Below are 17,405 nucleotides of genomic sequence, written 5' to 3'. Positions count from 1 at the left end.
TTGCAGCATGTAAAAACACGGAACAAACACGGTAAGATGTGCACGAAAAAACACAAAAACTGAAACACAGCAAAGAAATCTATGAGCTATTTGTTTCACGTAGGGCAGCTCATTGAGTTCAATAGGTTGCCCTATGCGTGTTGTGTGAAAAAAAGCATGCATTTCAACTACATAGGTGTGAAAAGGGCTTTATGTCTGTGGAGGATAGAGGAGGACAGCCAGACGCCACTGGTGCCATTCTCATCCCAGGGGAGGGAAAAGAAATAGGCCGAAAAATATTCAACCAAATGTTGGTTCCCCTGGGTATAATCAAGCAGGGATGTCTGCTGCTAACCACAGACATCAGCTGGATCTGGTGCTCATTTCATTTATTCTGGATATTGTTATGGAAACACATTGTTATAGGATCGGTCGGGTTAGTGTGTTCCAGACCTCTTCCATAGGACTCATGCATCTTACTGCAGCCGACCAGGACAGCCAGGCAGTACAAGCTGCACATGTTTGCCTGCACACATGTGTTTGGAGCTAAAGGATTAATAATTATTTACCATTTGCCAGCATTATATTCAGGTTCACTGGTTCAGAGAAAAACAAATCAGTGTTCAGGTCAAAGGAAGGCAGCAGTAAGTGATATGTGATCACATATAATTAAATCTTCCACTGGGGTGCCACAAAGGGACTGGTAGGTAGGAAACAGGTGGAGCCTTTTCCCTTGAACGTATAATTTCTGTCATTATCTTGTTCAAATAAAATAACCGGGTGCTGAGAAGGCTGCTGGTGTTTTTGGCCCTCAGCTATATTTGACATGTACTTTATTAAAAATAATATCATATGTAATTCACTGGAATTACTGGGTTTAGCAACACAATGCAAAACAAGTTTGAATAATAAGGCAGAGCCTTGCCTGTAATTGAGCTTTCTAGCATGTTGTGTTGTTAACTGGCCCATGGTGCTTGATCATAGCAGTTATATTTATTTTTACAATGGATGACATGATCCCTATAGAAAACCTATTTACAACATCAACATCAGCTGTTTAGATGCCTGGAACCTTTGTTGGTTTAGGGTGTTCTTACATTAGGTATGGTTGTCCCCTTTCCCTACTCTGGCCTGCGATCACATTGTGTAGGGTCCAAGCTTACTTATGTCATCACCTCTGCCAGAGACCATAAAGCCTCGTACACACGCAACAAATTTCCGCCAACCGGTTGTCCGTCTTTTGTCCAGAGTGGTGTCTGTTGGTTGGAATGTGCTCTAGACTGCACACTAATTTTCCCGCACGACAGAATTCTACTTCAGAAGTGATGTCATGTGTTCGATTGCTTTCTTTGTGTTCTTTCATCTCTGAGCATGCCTAGTCTTGCTCATAAGATTTTTCCCAATCGAAATCTGTACTAATGAGACGAAAATCGGATGTGTTTTGACGGTCGACAAAAATTATATAGCCTGCACACCAGGATTTTTTAGGCCGAAAAGTTGGAGTCGGTTGTCGGAAGCATCATACTAACAAGCCGAAAATCGGTAGATCGGTCGAAAATTCCTGGCCGAATTTCGACTCGTGTGTACGGGCCTTAATGGTTCCTTTGCTGAGTCCAACTGAACCAAGACCAATGATTCCAGATGGCTGCACTTCCAAAGATCTTCTTTATTGAAACTTCATATGACAGGTGGTTAACAGATGTAGCAGGGGACATGTAATGACTAAGCACTAACATTCGCGCAAAACGTGTCTACAGTCTACTACTTTGTCCCCTGCTCCATCCGTTAACCACCTGGTATATGAAGTTTCAATAAAGAGGATCTTAGAAAGTGCAGCCACCTGGAATCATTGTTTTATGATACACAGCATGCAAGCTGGGCTGGCACCTGACTAGTGTGTGTGGGGATCAACTGTAGACTCACTCACCTGGAGCGGCTGTCTCTGTTTCATTGAACCAAGACCAGATCCATCTTTTCAAGTGGGCCAAGCAAAGCCAAATTTAGACCTTGGTGGGCCCAGGACACTTCAGGTTTAGGGGGCCCCTTATACACAGAGTTGGTTTAAATTCTCAATGACAATCACACATTTTTTAAAATGCATGACACATCATTCTGAGGTTACACATGCCCACACACACACAGTCATAGTGCTCTATGTGTGGTTTGCTTGAGCTGCCAAAAAATCATATTTTAAAAAGGATATAATATACCAGTCCAGTGTTTTACAGATAATAGCTGGCAAAATATTACTTCCCAAGATACATTTATTATAAGAAAGTGAGTTTTGTTATTATATATTTTATATTATTTTAGTATAGTTTATTTTTAATTTATCATATATATAATTGTATTATATTGTTTTATATCATTTTTTTGTATAGAGGGGGGCCCCTTCTGTCAGGGGGCCCCTTTTGCCCCCTTATAAATCTGGCCCTGGGGCCAAGGTATGGTACAGAGCAATCATACTTGTCCAATGGACTGGACTTTGGGAGGGGTCAAATGTATGTGGGCAGGATATGGATCTTCCAGTATGAGAACATACTTAGAAAATGTGTTTTCACATCATGTTTTAAGTGTAACTTTCAAGCTGAAATCGAGCATGGGAGGACAGGGGCACTTTAATTTTTGTTTTTAGATTTTTTTTTTTTTATGCTGCTTAATTTTTTTTATCACTTTTAGTGTTGTCACAAGGAATGTAAACATCCTTGTGACAGCAATAGCCAGTGACAGGTACTCTTTATGGAGAGATCTGGGGTCTACAAGACCCCAAATCTCTCATTTGCACTTAAAAGCATTCAAAACACCAAGATTGCTGTGTTTGAATGCATTCAATTTTTAAAAACTGGCGCCAATGATTTCCGAGTTAACCGGAAGTGATGTCATGTCATCACTTCCGGTTTACTGTTACGAACAGCCAAACAAAGCCAATCCTGGCTTTGCTTGGCTGTCTCTCGAGCCGGCGAATGCACCAGCTGGTCGCCCTGGTCTCCCAGTGGGACAGGAGAGCCTGGGAAAGGGGACAGGAACGCCCACTGCTTGTAATAGCAATCGAGTGGCAAGTAAGCTGCTCCGATTGCTATTACAAGAGAGCCGACTGCCAACTCTAAAAAACAATACCGGGTTCATGACTGCAGCTGCAGGCATCATCCTGGTACAGACGCCGCCCCTCTGAAAAATTCTACCCCAGGCAAAAGCCTTGTTTGTCTTGCAGTAGATACGCTCCTATTTGGAACTCTACTATTGGGACTGTCTCCCAGCCACCACCGCTCCCTTCCCAAGCTGGCTGCTCCTCCTTCCTGTAACTTTACATGTGCTCTTCTTCTCAATAAACACAGAACAGGCCACATGTTACATTTGTACAGTTTTACTGTAAAATCCAGTAACACAACAGGAATCTATATTGTAATAACAATGCAAAGTTTTCTCTCAATACCTTAACATATTGTTGCACATACCTTCCCTGGATCAAGATGCCACCTACAAACAAAATATAGAACAGTCAATGCCCATAGTCCTTTTGAACGGTCCCTGACAGAATATCTTCAACTACAAACAAACTGAATATCCGCGCTACCAGTGTAAGCAGCTGTCATAAACCACGGTGTGATCAGAAAAATGAAATATAAAATACAGCGCTGAAAATGAAATCCTATGCATATATGGAAAAGTAAATACAATCGAAAATAACGATAAAATTCTGGAACAGTCCAATCCACCCATGCATCATGGCAAGTGAAGAGATCCGTCTAATAGGTGCTTGGAAAAAGTGAGAACCTCCACCACATGTATAGTGACCAATTGGCCTCTTACCGAATACAGGTGACCAATGCTCTCACAAAGGTCAACAACGCTTTTGCTCAAGGCAGGACGACCAGATTCCCAAAATGATGACAGAAGCTCCTAGATTTCATGGATCTCCTTCCAAGGATAGGATCTATCATACAGTGTCCCTCTCAAACATGGAATAGAGACAGGGAAAGACCATGGTGCAGTATGTTCCAAGTAAAAGCGTTTATTTAAAATAAAATGCACTCACCACACGTAAGAACATGAGGGACCTTAAGAATAAATTTCAATGATCGCTGGCGGGCGATGCATTCAAACCGGCTTGTGACGTCGACGCTGACAGCTCCGCCTACATGTTTCGCAGGCAACTGCGTCATCAGGGGGGGGAGGGAGCAGCGTAATAGACGTCTTATATAGGTCGATGGAAACCGGAAGTGCAAGCGGTCAATCGGCACGCCCTCCGAGGTCACACAGGAAGTGAAACCACGTATGGACCGCATTGCGACACCGGAAGTGGTTCTCAGACCTTAGAGCTAGAGGCTGATGAACCGGAAGTGTACCTTCGTTCCGGAAGCAAAACAAATGGTAATCTCCCGGAGAGATACATCCACCTACCCCGGGAAAAATCATTAGGCAATAGCTCATTGAACATGAATAAAAAAGGGTATATGTCCACAAATGGGAAATATTACCAAAAGTATATCAAAAATTAATTGTTGTAAACAGCCCCATAGACCCTCCAAGGACCCATGGGAGCTAATATGTAAAACCGGAAGTAGATCTCCAAACCCAAAACGGGGAAGAGATACAAGATTTAAAATCAAAAAGAGTCGAGGTCACAAGCCAGAAGAATTATCAATATAATAAACATATACAATGGTGATATAAAAATCCAAAAAGTATACAATAACTCAAAACATACAAGTTAAAAGGATGTGTACAGTCTAACACAACCTGATATAAAAATTCAGAATCAGAAAATGATTCTATACCAGCATGTTAATCCATAACAACATAAAACACAATGTCCAAGGTTAACTGTTATTAATGAATGAGTTAAGATCCAGGTCTACATTCAAACCAGATGGCCTAAGGCATTTGAGGAGATAAATCCATCGGGTTTCTAACTGTGAGATGCCTCTACGTAGGTGGCCACCCCGCCAGTTAGATTGGAAAAGATCAATGACCATAAATGAGGTCCCTGTAGGGTCCCTCCCATGGTATTTGTCATAATGTTTGGATAGGTTGTGCTTCGGAAAACCCCTGCGAATATTGCCGATGTGCTCATTCATTCTCACCCGAAACTCCCTAATGGTACGCCCTACATAGTGTAGCCCACAGGGACAGGTGATTAGGTACACTACATTTTTAGTGCTGCATGTTGCAAAACATTTGATGTCATAGGTTAAACCCGTCGCATTGCACAAAAATTGAGTGTACTTCCGCTGTTTCAAATGATTAATTGAACAGACGGCACAACGTCTGCAAGGATAAAATCCATCTCTGTCAAAAAAGAATTTAGGTCTAGTGGGAGGATCAATGATGTTCGGTGCTAGCCTTAACCTTAGTGGGGGGGCACCCCTAAAGACAACTGGGGGCTGGTCTGGAATTAAAGAACCCAGAACCCTATCACTCTTCAAAATGCCCCAATGTTTGGTCAAAATTCTTTTCACCAAAAAATGGTGAGAAGAATAGGACGTAAAAAAGGAAAAACGAGGTGAAAACCTAGTAGTCTCCCCCACTGGCCCATTAATAGGTAAAACCTCCCTCTCAGGGTACAAGATTAGATTCCTATCCATCTCTGCAGTGGCACAAATGGCGGAGTCCAGTTCATCTGATCCATAACCTCTGTCCAGGAATCGTTCTTTTAGTATCTTGGCCTCCTCAAGGAAGTCCTGCAACAAAGTACAGTTTCTCCTGAGTCTCCGAAACTGACTTTTAGGGACACCTTTTAGCCATGGTCTATGATGACAACTCTCTAGGCTGATGAACCCATTACGGTCCGTTTCTTTAAAAAACGTAGATGTGATTAGTTTATTGTCCTGGACCCGAATCCTCAAATCCAGAAAACTAATCTCCTCACTACTGATGTCATGTTTCAGGGCTATGCCGCGATCATTGTTGTTCAGAGTGGAAAAAAAGGACTCTAGAGAGTCCCTATCTCCACCCCAAATCAACAATATATCGTCGATATAGCGCCCCCAATATAGAAGTTCAGGGATGTTCTGTCCATAAATGACTTCACCTTCCCACCTGGCCATGAAGAGGTTAGCCATTGAGGGGGCAAATTTCGCCCCCATGGCTACACCTCTGCACTGCACATAGTGGGTACCACCAAACCAGAAAAAATTATGCCCCATCGCATAATCCATAAGGTTAAGTATGAACTCCTGTTGTTTTCTAGGAAGAGACGCATCCTCCCGAAGAAAATATTGTACAGCCTCTCGTCCATGATGGTGAGAGATAATCGTGTAGAGAGAATTCACATCCGCTGTTGCCAGCAGAAGGCCCTCTCTCCACTCAAAAGAATCCAGAGATCTAACCACCTGGGTGGTATCCCTGATGTATGATGGCATAGTGGTGACAATGGGTTGGAGATAATGATCTATATAGCGCCCTACTTTAGATGTGATAGAGTTTATGCCACTAATGATAGGTCTTCCTGGGGGGTGGAGAGGGTCCTTGTGGACTTTGGGCAAGTAGTACATGATGGGTATACGAGGTGCCACAGGAATCAAGAACTCCTTCTCCTTTTTATTCAAAATTTGTTGCTTATAACCCTCCTCCACCAGTGAGACCAAATCCTTCTTATAAGAAGCAGTGGGATTCTTGGGCAAAGGGCGATAGGTGTCCTGATCGGACAATATCCTGTGCATTTCTGCACAGTAGTCCACCTTATTCAAGATCACTACCCCTCCGCCCTTATCCGCCGGGCGTACCACAATGTCATTACGTTTTTTAAGGGAATCCATACCCACTTTAAATTTGGGATCCATGTACACCCTCTTGCAATTCACCTTTTCTAAATCCGCCAGTACCACATCCCTGAACACATTCAGAGTGGGTGGAAGATTCACTGGCGGATTGAAAAGTGATGCATTGGCTAGAGATGAATGTCTAAAGCCATCTGAATTAGGGATGGTACTTCTAATAGGGTTGGAAGTTAAGTATCTCTGGACATGCAACTTCCTGACGTATTTATGTACATCTATAAACACATTAAACTTGTTCAGGCTGCGAGGAGGTACAAACTTCATACCCGCGCCAAGAACAAGCTTCTCCTCCTCACTCAATGTTGAATTACTCAGATTGAAAAGACCTTGGTCCCTTAGGCCCGCCTTGTTCTTTTTTGCCCTGAGTCTTCTACCCCCCCTGGACCCTCGTTTTGGTCTAACCTTCTTTTGAATTTGTTCTTTCCCTCGGGAAAAAACTGTTGACCATGGCCCGAGGGGGCATGTGACCTTACATCCTGTTGGGGCCATTCTTCTCTATAATCATATTGGTAAGGTCTCCTCAAATCCGGGGTACCTCTATAAGGGGGGGTTTCGGGAGGACCATAATCGCCCTGACCCCTTTGGAAATCACCCTGTCTGTTCCAACCCTCATTGGGATGTTGAGTGATATAGCGATCACCAGGTGACTGTTCAAATCCTCTAAGGACCTCAAAACGGTTTGAGGGAACAGAATGATTTCTATTAGGTGCCCTCCCTCTACCTCTCCTGCCCCTTCCCGATCTTCCACGACGTGGGAGAGCGGGGAGGGGGACATGTTGAACCATAGGCGAGGCGGTCCGAGGAGGGACCAGTCCGCGATTAGGTAGTGGTGGCACAGAGGGGGGTTCAGCAGAAGCAGTCTCAAGCTTAGCCTGCCACTTGAAAGTTTTGTTGTTCCTATAATCGTCAGTATCTCTCAGGTACTTTTTCCTCTTTTTATTCCTCTGATCGGCCTCCTCTTTCTCCAAATATTTCTGGAGGTCATCAGAACATTTTTTATACTCATCCTGAGTTTTGAGGGGCTCTAATTGGCCCTTGATCTTAGTGACCTCCTCATCCAGTTTGGTCAATTTTCTCCTCTTTTTAGTAATCAAAAAATTGAGAAGAGAGATCCCAGCTTGGTTAAAGAACTGGAACCACTCTTCAATATCGGTATCCCCATTATAGGGGGCTAATTCCCATCTCAAATGCCTCGGCACTATCTTGTCGGAGATACACTTCTCCAGCAAGACAATGTCCCAGTTGAGATGTAATTCGCTAGTCAAAACATTCTTTAACCTCAAAAAGATACCATTGATATTATCGTTGCTATCAGCAGGGGGGCTAGACCCATTAAACAGATCATCTGTAATAATGGTATGCGAAGCCCTAAACTCAAAGATATCCATATTAAAAATTAATGTGGGAAGCAGCAGAATAAACCATACAAAAGAATACAAACAAACTGAATATCCGCGCTACCAGTGTAAGCAGCTGTCATAAACCACGGTGTGATCAGAAAAATGAAATATAAAATACAGCGCTGAAAATGAAATCCTATGCATATATGGAAAAGTAAATACAATCGAAAATAACGATAAAATTCTGGAACAGTCCAATCCACCCATGCATCATGGCAAGTGAAGAGATCCGTCTAATAGGTGCTTGGAAAAAGTGAGAACCTCCACCACATGTATAGTGACCAATTGGCCTCTTGCCGTCTGTTCAATTAATCATTTGAAACAGCGGAAGTACACTCAATTTTTGTGCAATGCGACGGGTTTAACCTATGACATCAAATGTTTTGCAACATGCAGCACTAAAAATGTAGTGTACCTAATCACCTGTCCCTGTGGGCTACACTATGTAGGGCGTACCATTAGGGAGTTTCGGGTGAGAATGAATGAGCACATCGGCAATATTCGCAGGGGTTTTCCGAAGCACAACCTATCCAAACATTATGACAAATACCATGGGAGGGACCCTACTTTTCCATATATGCATAGGATTTCATTTTCAGCGCTGTATTTTATATTTCATTTTTCTGATCACACCGTGGTTTATGACAGCTGCTTACACTGGTAGCGCGGATATTCAGTTTGTTTGTATTCTTTTGTATGGTTTATTCTGCTGCTTCCCACATTAATTTTTAATATGGATATCTTTGAGTTTAGGGCTTCGCATACCATTATTACAGATGATCTGTTTAATGGGTCTAGCCCCCCTGCTGATAGCAACGATAATATCAATGGTATCTTTTTGAGGTTAAAGAATGTTTTGACTAGCGAATTACATCTCAACTGGGACATTGTCTTGCTGGAGAAGTGTATCTCCGACAAGATAGTGCCGAGGCATTTGAGATGGGAATTAGCCCCCTATAATGGGGATACCGATATTGAAGAGTGGTTCCAGTTCTTTAACCAAGCTGGGATCTCTCTTCTCAATTTTTTGATTACTAAAAAGAGGAGAAAATTGACCAAACTGGATGAGGAGGTCACTAAGATCAAGGGCCAATTAGAGCCCCTCAAAACTCAGGATGAGTATAAAAAATGTTCTGATGACCTCCAGAAATATTTGGAGAAAGAGGAGGCCGATCAGAGGAATAAAAAGAGGAAAAAGTACCTGAGAGATACTGACGATTATAGGAACAACAAAACTTTCAAGTGGCAGGCTAAGCTTGAGACTGCTTCTGCTGAACCCCCCTCTGTGCCACCACTACCTAATCGCGGACTGGTCCCTCCTCGGACCGCCTCGCCTATGGTTCAACATGTCCCCCTCCCCGCTCTCCCACGTCGTGGAAGATCGGGAAGGGGCAGGAGAGGTAGAGGGAGGGCACCTAATAGAAATCATTCTGTTCCCTCAAACCGTTTTGAGGTCCTTAGAGGATTTGAACAGTCACCTGGTGATCGCTATATCACTCAACATCCCAATGAGGGTTGGAACAGACAGGGTGATTTCCAAAGGGGTCAGGGCGATTATGGTCCTCCCGAAACCCCCCCTTATAGAGGTACCCCGGATTTGAGGAGACCTTACCAATATGATTATAGAGAAGAATGGCCCCAACAGGATGTAAGGTCACATGCCCCCTCGGGCCATGGTCAACAGTTTTTTCCCGAGGGAAAGAACAAATTCAAAAGAAGGTTAGACCAAAACGAGGGTCCAGGGGGGGTAGAAGACTCAGGGCAAAAAAGAACAAGGCGGGCCTAAGGGACCAAGGTCTTTTCAATCTGAGTAATTCAACATTGAGTGAGGAGGAGAAGCTTGTTCTTGGCGCGGGTATGAAGTTTGTACCTCCTCGCAGCCTGAACAAGTTTAATGTGTTTATAGATGTACATAAATACGTCAGGAAGTTGCATGTCCAGAGATACTTAACTTCCAACCCTATTAGAAGTACCATCCCTAATTCAGATGGCTTTAGACATTCATCTCTAGCCAATGCATCACTTTTCAATCCGCCAGTGAATCTTCCACCCACTCTGAATGTGTTCAGGGATGTGGTACTGGCGGATTTAGAAAAGGTGAATTGCAAGAGGGTGTACATGGATCCCAAATTTAAAGTGGGTATGGATTCCCTTAAAAAACGTAATGACATTGTGGTACGCCCGGCGGATAAGGGCGGAGGGGTAGTGATCTTGAATAAGGTGGACTACTGTGCAGAAATGCACAGGATATTGTCCGATCAGGACACCTATCGCCCTTTGCCCAAGAATCCCACTGCTTCTTATAAGAAGGATTTGGTCTCACTGGTGGAGGAGGGTTATAAGCAACAAATTTTGAATAAAAAGGAGAAGGAGTTCTTGATTCCTGTGGCACCTCGTATACCCATCATGTACTACTTGCCCAAAGTCCACAAGGACCCTCTCCACCCCCCAGGAAGACCTATCATTAGTGGCATAAACTCTATCACATCTAAAGTAGGGCGCTATATAGATCATTATCTCCAACCCATTGTCACCACTATGCCATCATACATCAGGGATACCACCCAGGTGGTTAGATCTCTGGATTCTTTTGAGTGGAGAGAGGGCCTTCTGCTGGCAACAGCGGATGTGAATTCTCTCTACACGATTATCTCTCACCATCATGGACGAGAGGCTGTACAATATTTTCTTCGGGAGGATGCGTCTCTTCCTAGAAAACAACAGGAGTTCATACTTAACCTTATGGATTATGCGATGGGGCATAATTTTTTCTGGTTTGGTGGTACCCACTATGTGCAGTGCAGAGGTGTAGCCATGGGGGCGAAATTTGCCCCCTCAATGGCTAACCTCTTCATGGCCAGGTGGGAAGGTGAAGTCATTTATGGACAGAACATCCCTGAACTTCTATATTGGGGGCGCTATATCGACGATATATTGTTGATTTGGGGTGGAGATAGGGACTCTCTAGAGTCCTTTTTTTCCACTCTGAACAACAATGATCGCGGCATAGCCCTGAAACATGACATCAGTAGTGAGGAGATTAGTTTTCTGGATTTGAGGATTCGGGTCCAGGACAATAAACTAATCACATCTACGTTTTTTAAAGAAACGGACCGTAATGGGTTCATCAGCCTAGAGAGTTGTCATCATAGACCATGGCTAAAAGGTGTCCCTAAAAGTCAGTTTCGGAGACTCAGGAGAAACTGTACTTTGTTGCAGGACTTCCTTGAGGAGGCCAAGATACTAAAAGAACGATTCCTGGACAGAGGTTATGGATCAGATGAACTGGACTCCGCCATTCGTGCCACTGCAGAGATGGATAGGAATCTAATCTTGTACCCTGAGAGGGAGGTTTTACCTATTAATGGGCCAGTGGGGGAGACTACTAGGTTTTCACCTCGTTTTTCCTTTTTTACGTCCTATTCTTCTCACCATTTTTTGGTGAAAAGAATTTTGACCAAACATTGGGGCATTTTGAAGAGTGATAGGGTTCTGGGTTCTTTAATTCCAGACCAGCCCCCAGTTGTCTTTAGGGGTGCCCCCCCACTAAGGTTAAGGCTAGCACCGAACATCATTGATCCTCCCACTAGACCTAAATTCTTTTTTGACAGAGATGGATTTTACCCTTGCAGACGTTGTGCCGTCTGTTCAATTAATCATTTGAAACAGCGGAAGTACACTCAATTTTTGTGCAATGCGACGGGTTTAACCTATGACATCAAATGTTTTGCAACATGCAGCACTAAAAATGTAGTGTACCTAATCACCTGTCCCTGTGGGCTACACTATGTAGGGCGTACCATTAGGGAGTTTCGGGTGAGAATGAATGAGCACATCGGCAATATTCGCAGGGGTTTTCCGAAGCACAACCTATCCAAACATTATGACAAATACCATGGGAGGGACCCTACAGGGACCTCATTTATGGTCATTGATCTTTTCCAATCTAACTGGCGGGGTGGCCACCTACGTAGAGGCATCTCACAGTTAGAAACCCGATGGATTTATCTCCTCAAATGCCTTAGGCCATCTGGTTTGAATGTAGACCTGGATCTTAACTCATTCATTAATAACAGTTAACCTTGGACATTGTGTTTTATGTTGTTATGGATTAACATGCTGGTATAGAATCATTTTCTGATTCTGAATTTCATATCAGGTTGTGTTAGACTGTACACATCCTTTTAACTTGTATGTTTTGAGTTATTGTATACTTTTTGGATTTTTATATCACCATTGTATATGTTTATTATATTGATAATTCTTCTGGCTTGTGACCTCGACTCTTTTTGATTTTAAATCTTGTATCTCTTCCCCGTTTTGGGTTTGGAGATCTACTTCCGGTTTTACATATTAGCTCCCATGGGTCCTTGGAGGGTCTATGGGGCTGTTTACAACAATTAATTTTTGATATACTTTTGGTAATATTTCCCATTTGTGGACATATACCCTTTTTTATTCATGTTCAATGAGCTATTGCCTAATGATTTTTCCCGGGGTAGGTGGATGTATCTCTCCGGGAGATTACCATTTGTTTTGCTTCCGGAACGAAGGTACACTTCCGGTTCATCAGCCTCTAGCTCTAAGGTCTGAGAACCACTTCCGGTGTCGCAATGCGGTCCATACGTGGTTTCACTTCCTGTGTGACCTCGGAGGGCGTGCCGATTGACCGCTTGCACTTCCGGTTTCCATCGACCTATATAAGACGTCTATTACGCTGCTCCCTCCCCCCCCTGATGACGCAGTTGCCTGCGAAACATGTAGGCGGAGCTGTCAGCGTCGACGTCACAAGCCGGTTTGAATGCATCGCCCGCCAGCGATCATTGAAATTTATTCTTAAGGTCCCTCATGTTCTTACGTGTGGTGAGTGCATTTTATTTTAAATAAACGCTTTTACTTGGAACATACTGCACCATGGTCTTTCCCTGTCTCTATTCCATGTTTGAGAGGGACACTGTATGATAGATCCTATCCTTGGAAGGAGATCCATGAAATCTAGGAGCTTCTGTCATCATTTTGGGAATCTGGTCGTCCTGCCTTGAGCAAAAGCGTTGTTGACCTTTGTGAGAGCATTGGTCACCTGTATTCGGTAAGAGGCCAATTGGTCACTATACATGTGGTGGAGGTTCTCACTTTTTCCAAGCACCTATTAGACGGATCTCTTCACTTGCCATGATGCATGGGTGGATTGGACTGTTCCAGAATTTTATCGTTATTTTCGATTGTATTTACTTTTCCATATATGCATAGGATTTCATTTTCAGCGCTGTATTTTATATTTCAGAATATCTTCAACTGCCTATACCCCACAGTCTGCAGCTCTTTACCCCAACTGTCTGCTCCAACTTTCTTCCTCCTTTACTTATAACCCCCAGTTACCCCTCACAGACAAGAGAAAGTGCACTACAGCAATATTAATTAAACATTTAACCACCTGCCTACACTCCATTGAGTCCTATGGAAAATTCATACTTCATGCTTCTGAGATCTCACTTGTGAATATAAGACTAAAACGGTGTGTGGGTGCATGTGTGGTGGGGGTAATTCTACTGTTGTAAGAGTTTGTAAAATATATGTAACTTCATTGGACAGTGCAGCATCAAAAGCAAGGAAATACTCTAATAGTACACCCCCCCCCCCAAAATTCCCTAAAACGCCCCCAAACACTTAAAGAGGAAGTACCCTTAAGGCTTACCTATAGGTACTGTAAATACTGTATCTCCTAAACATGTACCGTTTAGGAGATATTTACCTTACATGCAGCCAGTGAATTCACTGGCGCATGCGCTCTGAAGGAACGGCCGCTGGTGCCGTTCCTTCAGAGCCCCGTGCCGTGACCGTCGGCTCCCACGCGCGTGCGCGGGAGTGACGTCACCGCGGCTCCGGCCAATCAGATGGCCGGATGACGCGATCCCGGAAGACGGGCAACTGGACATGTCGCCCATCATACAGGTAAGCGGATGGCACGGCGGGGGCTCATTCTAAGGTATTTCATAATGAGCTAGTATGCGATGCATACTAGCTCATTATGTGTTTCTCTTTCAGGTCCAAAAAAATAAAAAAACATTTTTTATGGGTTTACAATCTCTTTAAAGTTTAAAGTGTTACTAAACAGTAAAATCAGTGTGTATATGCAGTAAAGAATGCTTGTTATACTCACTGTGGAACCTAAGGGGTTAATCCTTTGCATTGTGTATAAAGGCTATTTGATTATGGCTCTCTGATCCTTCTCTTCTTTCACTGTTTGGTGTGTATTGCTAGAGAGTTTTTTTTTGCTTTTCTTGGGAGAGTGCATGTAATCAGAACAGGGCCAATCAGCACTGTCCAGACAGAGGATCAGGGGAGAATGAAAACTCCTCCTACAAGCTTTACTAGGAATTGATACACTTCACAAGGCTGCTATATACAGCTGATGAGAAAAGGTATTTATCCGTTTATATTTACTAAAAATATTTCTATTTCCATGTTATGTGTACTGTGGGAGACCAGATATAGTGAATGCAGGATCTAGGTTTAGTAACACTTTAAAGCGGAACTCCAGCTTTTGCTACACTTTACATAGTTTGTTTGGGCCTAGCTGAACTATGTCCCTCACTAGCATGCAAGGCCGATGGATGTGCTGTATAACCTGTATGTAGCTGAGGCAGCATACCACATTGTGTTCCGTGTGTGAGCCAAGACCTTCCTGTCTTATACTTGAAACAGAGTCTGTCTGAGTGGCATTCAGTCATTCATAGAAAGCAATGTATTCTAGCATTGATGATAATTCTAGTGGGCCGATGATATCACAAACTGACTCAGCCAATCAGAGGAAGTTTTGTATTCATTGCTAGAATACATCACTCTCTATGAATGGCTGAGCACCGCTCAGACAGACTCTATTGTGTGTCCGGGTTTGAGACAGGAAGGTCTCGGTTCACACCTGGAACGCAGTGCGGTATGCTGCATGTAGCTTCAGCTACAAACAAATTGTACAGCACATCCAGCAGCCTCACATGGTAGTGCTTGGCACAAACAATCTATGTAAAGTGTACTAAAAGCTGGAGTTCAGCTTTAAAACTTCCCTACCTAAACACTTAAAGGTTTGTAAAGGCTTCAGGTTTTTTACCTTAGTGCATTCTCTCATGGGCGTCCGCAGAACTTTTTTCAGGGGGGGGCAACATTATAAAGGTCACCCATGCTCCGCCCATTTTCAACAATGTCTTGAAAGGGAGGGGCTTAGTCATTATACCTATTTTGAGTATTTATTTTAAAGGATAAACAGCAGCATTTATTTTTAAAGCATTTGTTAACCTAAATATAGAAGAAAATGATCCTGTTCCCTTAAAGCATGTTATACAACACAGTGCTTTGCTGTGTAATTTGGTCCCTTCTATCACCTAAAATATCTGGCTGATCCTGCCTGGCTATGTCCCCCCTCTATAAACTGACCACAGTATACCTTGGCGGCTGAGCCCTGACACTGGTCAGTTTACGTGCCTCTTTACAAGCCGTTCTTTACAAGTTTTCAGAGCTCCACTCGCCAACCACTTGACCCGCCGCCTCCCTCCTCCTCTCAGCCTCTCCACCTCCCCTTTTCCTCCCCTCCCAACTGACATCAGAGAGGAATCCTCGGCCCGCCTGCTGCAGGCAGCTGTCAGACAGGGAGAGGAGAGAGCCGACGGGTCACGTGAGCGGCGTTCAGCCCTTTGAAAACTGGTAAAGAACAGCTTATTTTTTTTAAAACACAGACAAAGGGGCACACAGGATTATTAAACAGACCAGACAGGATGGCATAAAGTGGCTTAACAATCACTTGAAAGGGGGAAGTTGAGATTCCAGGGGGGGCATTTGCCCCCCCCCTTGCCCCTACCTGCGGATGCCCATGCATTCTCTGCATTAAGGTAAAAATCCTTTTTTTGTGCAGCTCCCCTCAGCCCCCCTGAATACTTACCTTAACTCAATCTTGATGCAGCGCTGTGCCCGTCTGCAGCAGCCTTTTGCTTTCTCACTTTTCCTCTTCACTGGACTGACTGAGAGCAGTGGGTGTCATTGGCTCCTGCTGCTGGCAATCAAATCCAGGAACAAGGGAGTGGGGGGAAGGCTGAGTCACACTGTGTGTGTCAATAGACACACACAGCTCGGCTTGGGCTCAAGCCTGCACGTGTGCCAGCATAGGAAACGGCTTCCTATAGTGGCACATGAAGAATAGGAGGAACTCAGGGTGCCAGCGGGGGACCCCAGAAGATGAGGACATTGCACAGGGCAGGTTAGTATGTTAGGTATGTTTGTTATTTAAAAAAAAAAAGAACCTTTGCAATCACTTTAATACCTAAGCTTACCCCCACCAGCACTTAGGCCTTGCACCCTTTTTGTAATTTACAAGTTAAAGTAGGTAGAGTTGGACTGTATGTAAAATATCATAGTTACATAGTTGGTAAGGGTTGAGAAAAGACACCAGTCCATCCAATTCAACCTATGATGTGTATGTCAATATTACATCTTATACCCCGCTATGTTGTGGTCGTTAAGGTGCCCATTTAATGTTTTAAACTATCGACTCTCCCTGCTCATACCACTGCTTGCGGAAGAGAATTCCACATCCTTACCGCTCTTACAGTAAAGAACCCTCTACCCAGTTTAAGGTTAAACTGTTTCTCTTCCAATTTCAGTGAATGGCCGTGAGTCTTTTTAAATTCCTATTCTCATATTTTTTCCATATGCTAGGGTTGCCAATATGGTATTTGTACATCAATATCATATCCCCTCTTAAGCGTCTCCTCTCCAGAACTTCGCCCTTTTCATAAAAACTACAACAAAGGCACCCATAGAAATACTTAGTAACGGCAGTCTACAGACAGAGACTAATAGATTTCTTTCCCTACTAATTATTCTCTAACTATTCTTTCTGTTTTTACTGTTTTTACTGTTCACTGTTTTAGAGTCAATCTCCCTTTACTTCCTAGAATGTTGCCTAGAACTCTGGGTCTTGCTCCTGGAACATGTGACAGGAACTTCCCAGGATGCAGCTCTAAAGCCCTGGTTGCATCACCAGTGTCTCACTCAAACGGGAAGTGAAAAAAACAGTAACTGTATTTATAGATTAAATAAAAAAAATGCCAAAGGCCGTAAAATTATATTCCAGTGTATAACCACTATATTTTGCTCTGCACCAAAGACCCTTTAAAATGTTGGTAACTATAGCAAAGTAGTGCCTCATTCACATGGGTGTACCTAAGCATAAACCCATACAAGGGATGTGTTTTCC

At 43.5% G+C, this 17,405-nt stretch overlaps 1 protein-coding gene across 1 annotated transcript in view; it reads left to right on the top strand.

The window, feature by feature from the left end:
* The window catches only part of LOC309556008 (histone deacetylase 9-like), a 903,604-nt gene that overhangs the window by 13,758 nt on the left and 872,441 nt on the right, over window positions 1-17,405 (top strand). The window lies entirely within an intron of this gene.

The sequence above is a fragment of the Pelophylax lessonae genome (assembly GCF_965119305.1).
Source record: "Pelophylax lessonae genome assembly, chromosome: 5".
Classification (NCBI taxonomy): domain Eukaryota; kingdom Metazoa; phylum Chordata; class Amphibia; order Anura; family Ranidae; genus Pelophylax; species Pelophylax lessonae.
The sequence above is the reverse complement of the archived record's forward strand: the minus strand, read 5'-3'. Positions and strand labels throughout refer to the sequence as shown.